Here is a 6,403-nt window from a genome sequence, read left to right as displayed (position 1 = left end):
ATTGACCAGTAAGGAAGTGTAGTTTATAATTGTTCCCACCAGGTGGCACTCTACTCCAGCCATTAGGGCAGCCTATCTATCCTTGTCACGATATAGTTGCAAAAAATTCTATAAATGGGATCCATGAGTAGGAAGGCCACCCTTACCAAGTTTCTAACTTCAAAGGGCCCAGCAAAGAAAACTCTCACTGACTTTAGTAAAGAATGAACCTAAGGTATGATACAAAGCATTGTTCAGGATTATAAAACTAGAACCACATCTAATTCTATAGACTAGTCTTTGACCCTACTTTCTGGGACATTTCCTAATTCAGTATTCATCCTCCATGTTGATATTACACAGTGGAGCAACTTTTCTCTGGCTACATGATTTATTAAACGTAGTAAAATTGCACAGAATTGTCCAGCGCTGACCCTTCTAGGAGCACTTTGTCCAATCATTTCCCAACCCATGCTCCTAAATACAAGTCATAGAAAAACAAACAAACAAACAAACAAACAAACAAAGGGTGGGAGGAAAAGTACTGTTCTAGGATACATCTATGGGTCCTGCTTGGGAATAGTGAAAGCAATTACAACAGGGGGGCAGGAGAATGGGGCAGGGAGGGAAGGAGGGGTTGGGAGATAAAGAGTCAGGATAGTTTCCCAGCCTTCTCACCAGCCAAAGAGGTTTTGCTCTCCAACCAATCTAGACTTAACAAACCAAAATCTCAAGGAAAAATGGAAAAAAGGGAAGAGCATCCCATCTCTCTTCTCTTCTCTCCCATGGGCTGTGGCAAATAGGTGTCCCCCAACTCCCTGGTGTGGGAAGAATGGTGGGAAGAGGGAAATGATGATTCTCACCACCCATGTCAATACATACTTCCTTTAAATCATACACATTTTTCTCTGGGCCCAGGTGGATGATAGCAACTATTCATTTTTTGTTTGTTTGTTTGTTTATATTCTGGTTTTTTTTTTTAATTTTTTATTCTAGTTTTTTTAATTTTTTCATTGTTATTTTTTCTCTTTTAGCTTTTTATTTCTCTTTTTGTTTTTCTTTTTTTATTATTGAAACTTAAATATACGATAAGAAAAAGAAACATATTGTAAACTTAAATATTGAAACAGATACAAAATGAGAAAAGAAAAAAAGCATGTTGGGCACAGCAGAAGGTAAGAGAACAATATATAGCAATCAATTTCCATTTCAAGAAAGCCTATATAACAATTATTACACATTGTGTTGAGAGCAATCCATCTTTTTGTTTTTGCTTCCTTGTTAGTTTTCTTTTGTTCTCTCCTGTGCACTTTTTACTTTGTTCTTTTTTTCCCTCTTCCTCCCCCACCCAAGGCTACAATTAAGCATGGATACATTTATATAGAGATATAGATATATAAATACACATATACATAGATACGCACATATATATATATACACATACATATATAGACATATATTTTCCTTAACAAATTCTACTTCTGATCTTTGTTTTTATGTTTGTTCATATCTCTTATTTCCTATCCCTTCTCTACTTCGCTACTAACTTCTAACTTCTCTACTTTGCTTCTACTGGGCTGCCTTGCCCTCCTATTACTTAACCTCCCATCCCCTCCAAGGATCCCTTCCTTATCCTCCCATTCCCATTAATCTATAACACCCTTGTATACCCCCCACCCTTTAACCTATTCCCTCATCCTCCTCTCTAGAGATTCCTCCCTCATCCTCTCCCCTCTCCCTATCCCTTTAATGTTTTATTTCTTTCTAAATTTAGAAAACTTTTATACTCTTCTAGATATATATGTATTGTTCCTTCTTGAACCTATTCCCAATGAAAGTAGGTTTCTAGAACTAACAGCCTTCCTCCCCCATCTAATTCTTCTGTGTCAGTTCTTCCTCTCATACCTCATTTGTATAAAATAATTACTCTTTTTATCAGTTCCTAAACAGTTTTACTTTTAAAAGTCACATCATACTCAGGTGTACCCTAATCTTTCTTACAAACTATCCAATTACTAATAACAATCTTAGACATATGTTTTACATTTTACATACATAAAAGGTAAACAGTCTGGCCTCACTGAGTCCCTTGTAATCAGTCTTTGGTATATACCTTATATTTCTCTTGGTTCTTGTATGTTAAATCTTCTATTAAGTTTAGGTTGTTGTTTTGGGGTTTTTTTGTTGTTGCTTTTTTTTTTAACAAAGTCCTGAAAGTCCGACAGTTCATTAAATGTCATTAATGTTTTGTTTTGTTTTGTTTTTCATTCAGAATTACGCTTGCTTTGCTGGGTATTTTTGGCTAAAACCCATTCTTTTGCTCTTTGGTATATAGTGTTCCAAGACCTGCAGTCTTTTAGTGTCACCACTGCTAGGTCTTGTGTGATTCTAATTGTGGCTTATTTAAATTGGTTTTTTTCTTGTTGCTTGTAATATTTTATCCTTGAGCTGGGGGTTTCAGAATTTAACTATAATATTCCCATGGGTTTTTCTCATAGGATCTCTTTCTGGTGATGATCAACAGATTTTTTTCTATTTCTACTTTCCCCTCTTGTTCTAATGCTTCAGGACAATTGTCTTTAATTATTTCTTATATTGTTGTTTCAAGATTCTTTTTTTTAATCATAGCTTTCAGATAGTCTGATTATTCTTATGTTTTCTCTTCTTGACCTGTTCTTCAGATCAATTGTTTTTCTGTTGTTTTTTTCTTTACATGAAAATTTTTTACTATGACAAAGACATCATATAATTTTTATGATCTTGGTCTTTCCTTCTTGCCTTTGTACAAGACCAGAAGAGAAACATTTGCAACTTTTACAACCTTGAATTGGACTCCAGGAATATCACCAACAGCATGAACTTTTCGACCAAATCCAGCAACCAAAACTTCATCATTTTCCTCAATAAAGTTCAAGCAGCCATCTTTGGGAACAAAGGCAGTGATTTTTTTTTTGCCATTCTTAATCAGCTGGACTCTTACACACTTCCTGATGGCAGAATTGGGCTGCTTAGCTTCCACACCAACTTTTTCCAAGACAATCCATTTTGCATGAAATGCTCCTCCAAATGGGTTGGCTTTCAAGGCAGTGCCCAAATGAGCTTTCTTATATTGTTTGTCATGCCACTTTTGGTCTCTCCTGTGGCTTCAGAGCTTTCTAGCAGTAAGAAGACCACCACACTTACCCATGCTGCCACCGTCCAAGCCAAGAGGAAAGAGCAATTGTTTTTCTTATGAGATGTTTCACATTCCCTTATATTTTTCATTCTTTATATTTTGTTTTATTATTTCTTGATCTCTTTTAACTTTGCTGGCTTCCCCTTGCCCAATTCTGATTTTCAAGGAGTTATTTTCTTCCTTAAGATTCTGGGTCTTCTTTTTTAACTGGTTGACTTTCTTTTCATAATCTTCTTGTTTTTCTTGAATTATTTGTTTTTGTTTTTCCTCAATCTCTCTCATTTGATTTTTAAAGTCTTTTTAAAGTTCTTCTACAAATTCTTTTTGAGCAGGTGACCATTTGACTTTACTCTTTGAGGTAGAAGAGGGTTTCTTTGCTTTAGTATCCTCCTCTGAAGACAAACCCTGGTCTTCTCTATTTGCATAGTAACTCTCTATGGTTGGATTCTTTCTCCTTTGCTTGTGCATTTTTTTGATTTGTAGTAGCTTAGTTTTTATAATCACCTCTAGTCCTGGGATATGAAGGACCATGCCTCCAGCCTTAGATCCTCCCTCAGTTCTCCCCTCTGGCCCAGAACTAGAACCAAGACCTCCAACCTCCTTCAGGTGCCCACAGTCAGCAGCACTCCCACCCCACTGCTTCTGCACTCACCTGTGCTAGTTCCTTTGCACTCATGCCGCATCTCCACAGCACAGCTGGGTCTGGCTTTCCTTGTCAACAGAAGTTCCCTTGATATTCCCTGGCTCAGACACCTAACACCCCTTACTGTCCCCTTGGCAAAGTTCCTGTATCTGGGGCTGGGACAGCCTTCCAAACCAGCTAACCCCAGGGCTACCTACTTTTAATTTAACCCGACCTAGCCTGGAGGTGTTTACTCTTCACAGGGACCAAATCTCATTCTGGGACTTCAAATCTTCAATTGTCCCGGGAGGACCCTTGTCTACACCTACTCTTATTTATTTTTATTGTTCAATATTTGCCCTAAGGCACTATTTCATCTCTTTTGGGGAGGAAAATCTTGAAAGCTTGGAATTTTCTGACCTATTCCACCATCTTCCCAGAATTCTCAACAACTGTTCAAATAAAGAAGGGTGAGCACCAGTTACAAAAGTATAACCCCAGTCCAATAATCAATGATAGTTGCCAGGGAGATTAAGGATGTCAGAAGTACCTAAATCAATAGACTTTTATCCAAGGTCACAGAAATGAAGAGGTTGAAACTCAGAGTTGAGAACTCTGAGAAAAAAGAAAAGCCATAGACAATAATAATTCATCTTGGCAAGTCATGCATAAGTGTAGAACAGGCTTGGGGTGTTATATAGACACACCCTGGCAACAGGCACCCTCCCAACCCATTCAGAACTTGTACAGTGGGACCTTTTCAGATTATAGTTATAGATGATGGCAATTAAAATCTGTAGATCTACAACAATCCAGTATGGACTGGTATGTATCATACACACCATCACTGACACCTTCATTTTCCCCTCCTCTGCCCCTGGCAGGTGACTGGTCACCTGTTAACTATCCAAACTATCCATAAAGAATTGCTAAAAAGAGCAGCTAGGTAGTGCAGTGAATAGAGCACTGGCCTTGGAGTCTGGAGGACCTGAGTTTAAATCTGACCTTGGATACATAACACTCCCTAGCTGTGTGACCCTAGGCAACTCATTTAACCCCATTGCCTCAACAAAAGAAAAAAAAAAGGAAAAAAAGAGTTAAGAGAGAGAAGATTATTCTGTCTCTTCTGGGCTACCAATCAAAAATGGCTGGTACTCAGACTTTTTTTTTTTACGTTGCCTATAACCCTTTCATTTATTTTAAAAAATATTTAACTTTAATTTTTTTTTGATTAACAAGCATTTATTTTCTCTCCCTCCATGGACCAAATGAAAATTAATAAAAACCAAACCCTTGTAACAAATACACATAGTCAAGCCAATCAAATACCCTGAGTTGCCCTGCCCAAAAATATATGCCTCATTCTGCATCTTGAATCCATCACTTGTCTGTCAGGAAGTGGGTAGCATCCTTCATAGTTGGTCATTGCATTGATCAGAGTTCTTAAGTCTTTCAAAATTGTTTGTCTTTCCAATGCTGTTATTGTATAAATTCTTTCTAGTCTTGCAGACTTCACTCTATATCAGTTCATATGTCTTTCTAATTTTCTCTGAAATTGTCTCTTTTCTTATTTTATTTGGCATGAGTTCACAGACTATAATTTGTTCAATCATTCCTAATTGATAGGCACACACAATCCCTTAGTTTCAACCCTTTCAATTCTAATGCTTTGCCAGTTATTTGATGTGTGTGTGTGTATGTTTGGTTTTTGTTTTTAAGAAAAATTGGTGGCTGCCAAAATCCTGACTATCACCAATTTTGGGACTTGTTCAAGAGTTCAGAGACTGAACCTTCTAGAGAGAAAAGAATTTCCTGACTGGGCATCCTTCTCAGAGATAGTTCACATAGGTCCTAAGCAGTGTCCTATTTAACAAAGCCAATGAGTTTACTCAGACAGTACAAGACCAATATGAAAGGGATTGGTTGTTCAGCAGCCCTCCCACCTTTCCATGGGAATTCTTAATCTCAGGATCACTATGAGTCTGGCAGGAATTCTGTGGGAAAGAGAAAATCATGAGAACGTCAGTGTTGCATGGATGGAAGCCCAAATTCAGTTCCCTTCTGGAAGGAAATGATAGATTACTTGAATGTTTTGTGTGTTTCTATATTCACTTATGAGTTCCTGTGAGTTTTTGTATCTTTTTCCTTTTCTGGGAATTTTTTTTTAAACTCTCCTGATATGCACTTGCTGGCTTCCAGGCTGGTGTGGGAGCTAGAAATCCACTTTTGGGGGCAAGGGGGAAGAGAGATATCCTGAATAAATTTTAGAAGTAGGCAGGGAGCCAAAGACAGAAAAACTGACCCTTCTGGGGTCAGCCTCCAGGACCAGACCCAATTTGTGTGAGCCTGAAGTCATTAAAGGAAATTAAGGGAAGAGCCTGGGACATGGATTACATATGCCTAGAGACAAATTAAATCTATGAAGAGTTGGTGAGATCACCAAGGGAGGGAGTATAGAGAAAGAAGGCCCAGGACATGGTCTTGGAGAACAACCATACTTAGAAGGAAGAAAGAGGATGATTATCTAACAAAGCAGAAGAAATGATCAGAAAGATCAAAGAATATAAAGAAGAAAAAGAATAAGGAGAGAGTGATGTCACAGAAGCAAAGAGAAGATGGAGTTTCCG

General features: G+C 37.8%; 1 pseudogene; it reads right to left on the bottom strand.

The window, feature by feature from the left end:
* Positions 1–2,731: 2,731 nt before the first annotated feature.
* Positions 2,732–3,166, bottom strand: LOC114033779 (annotated as a pseudogene).
* Positions 3,167–6,403: the final 3,237 nt, after the last annotated feature.

Source organism: Vombatus ursinus, unplaced genomic scaffold, assembly GCF_900497805.2.
Source record: "Vombatus ursinus unplaced genomic scaffold, bare-nosed wombat genome assembly UNPS02007397.1, whole genome shotgun sequence".
Lineage (NCBI taxonomy): Eukaryota > Metazoa > Chordata > Mammalia > Diprotodontia > Vombatidae > Vombatus > Vombatus ursinus.
This window is presented reverse-complemented; position numbering and strand designations above follow the sequence as displayed.